Genomic DNA, 2,896 nt, shown 5'->3' on the forward strand with positions numbered 1-2,896 from the left:
GATACGTCTTCATCGCTCATGTCTTGTTCACGGCGAATAAAGCAGCTATCAAAGCTATGCTTGTCCATCGAGCCTTCCCTCGGAATCGCTCTTTCTACGCTCGAACTCCTCTTGGCATTTGACCGTGAGCAAAGCCCAATTCTATTGTTTGATGGAGAGCTGCTTTCAGATCCATCGGCCTATAGGAGTATGTATGGTGGGTGGTCTCCAGTACTTCACTCTGGCTCGCCCAGAGATTTCGTTTGCTCTTGGACTTTTAAACAAGTTTATGCAGTCTCCCTCATTTCATTTAGTGCTGCTAGCTGTTAAACGTATTTTGAGATATCTAAAAATGTGTCTGTCTAAAGGCTTTACCTAACTAAAATAACCAGGACAAGCCCACCGATTCCCCCTACTCTGCTAACGCTATGATCCGGTCAAGGCGAATGGATGTGGCCATTTACTACTTCTTAATTAAGATATAGTGTATGCAAGCAAGACGTGACTTCTCACTGATGATGTTTAGTCAGGTCTAGTGCCCTCTCTCTATCTATGAAAATAGTCGTATGTATCACTTCCCGAAGAGAGGGAAAGCACTCCTTCTCCGTCCGCTCAAACGTACCTTGATGCCTTTGCTCTAGCGGAATGAATATCCATAGCGGGCTTTCTCTCTTCCCCCTCTCGGGGTTATGGTCCGTGCGTGCAGCCGTATACGAAAGTACGCTTCCGTCGCCTTTTCTTTCTTCCTGAGACCGCGCTTTGATGCGCTTGCTCTAGGTTTGCTCGTGCTTCTTTCGAATGACATCGCTCGTACAAGTCGACGCTTTGCTTTGCACCCCTCTCGCCTTTCATAGAATGTGCCTATGGGAATGGCAAGATGGGTAGGTCAAAAGATGGTATTTCTTTACTAACCAAAATCCCTCTTTGGATGAAGATTTCATGGGATTATTCCAATACTGAGATAGCGAACTAGTACACCGCCTTCTATTATTAGCCGCGGAGAGCCCTCGTCACTTCCTTTCTTTTCTAAGGTATGTCACCTGTCTGTGCGTCTCACCTTTACTCTAATAAGGGCGTACGTAGGCGAAACCTGGCAAGACAAGTCGATGGCACGGGAACTGATGTTGATCGTGTAGCTGAGGAGATAGACTCTTTGAAGGTGGGAAGTGAAGGGAGGGGGGGAAAGACTTTCCGGTAATTCAACAGATAAGTTGGAATCGATCAAGACGAAAGCAGTGGAATCGGACGCTAGTGCTATCGTTACCTTGGCGAGTAATAGAAAAGCGCCTGGAGCGAGAAGAAAAGAGACCACAGGTAGAGGAGCCCTTACCAGCATAAGCAGTCATTTCTGAAGGGAACGAGTGTAATACGAGAAGCAAGGAAGTGAGAGCACCAGCCGTCCTCCAGACAAAATTCCTTTCTCGGTCAAAATACCTGTTGATCCAGGAGAACTAAATGCTCAGAGTAGAGGTAAAGTCAATTCTTTTCATATTTCCAGTTCAGTTGGGAGTGATGATTGTTTTGCAAGGAATGATGTGGAAAACGTTAGCTCGGTTGAGTATAGTAAAGAGTCTACCGCGCTTGAGGAAAAGTTTCCAAAATCTTTCTATATTTCTTTCATGACGAGAAGCATTTGATGGAAAGAAGTCGCATCCAGTGACCAGACAACTCTCCTAGCCACTGACTTAGCTTAGGTGCCCTAATTCCTTTAATATATAAAAAAATAAGTACCAAGCTGGAGATCCTGTTCAAGGGCAGGCTTTTGGCCTTCGGCTACCAATCGACGACATCACATTTCGACTTGATCGCCCCATCCCTAGGGGGCTTTCCTCCCTTTTCAGTTCTCGTCTCAGATCAGATTTGTAGCAATTCCAAAGCAATCAATAGTAGCGGGAGGACTTCATTCAGTGAGTTAAACTTCCTTCGAACCAAGCCAATGCCTGGACATTACATCTCGCTGAAGACTTTCTATATTTTTCTTTACTTTTCTCCGGCATGCATTCTATTGTCGCCCAACATATGGAATGGTAGCCCTTCTTTCGTGCAAGAGTCTCGTCCGGTTCACCAGGTTATATACCGCGGACCTACCCACAGACTGCTGGCCTATCGACTTCTCTTTCTAAAGCATATTCAGTCGTACCGGCGCTACTATCAGATTCATGGGATGAGAGCCAAGCCCAATCTTCCGAGAATCTACACATCCTTACAAGGAATCGACACAAGCTGGGGAATGGTTTGAAGAAAGCGCCCTATCTATGTAGCCAGCCCAAAACCAGATTCTATTATTAATGTATCGTACCCCGGGCTAAATTGGCCCCTACTTATGTTTCACTGCTCGGGTTATCCTGAAGCTGCTAACCTGTCCCCTTCGACTGAACGACGGAATTGTTTCACCGCGCTCTACTTTCTTACGGGGATGAGAAGGATGGCCAGTTCTGTCTTCTTCGGACCCTTCTTTTCGATAAGAGGAGGATATTCTTGAAAAGAATAGGTATGTTCAACTAGTTATTTTCACTAAAAAGAGGGAGCGCATTTTCAATGATAGAAATTCTGTTTCAAGGTTCTGTCAACTACGTCGAACCTTGCGTATCCCCGATCATATGCACCCGAAATTTTACATTTGCGCAAAAAACACCTTTTTTTGCTTCTTTGTGTTGTGATCGCATTGGCATGGCAGGTCGAACTAAGCCGTGTTCGCATAAGAGGTCCGCCCTGTTAATAAGCGGCCTAGAGTGAGCTACGCTGCTAAAAAACGTGAACTACGTGCAGCTGGTTCCCTTCCTTGCTTGCCCCTTCTCTAGGAGCGTCGCATTCGATTCCTTTGAAACGAGATCATAATGGCCAAAGATAGCTACTTCCCTTACCCATGTGCAATCAGTCTTGCTTCAGTTGAATGTGTTAATTCCTTCTCATCTCA

The sequence above is a fragment of the Coffea eugenioides genome, chromosome 9 (assembly GCF_003713205.1).
Source record: "Coffea eugenioides isolate CCC68of chromosome 9, Ceug_1.0, whole genome shotgun sequence".
Taxonomy (NCBI): domain Eukaryota; kingdom Viridiplantae; phylum Streptophyta; class Magnoliopsida; order Gentianales; family Rubiaceae; genus Coffea; species Coffea eugenioides.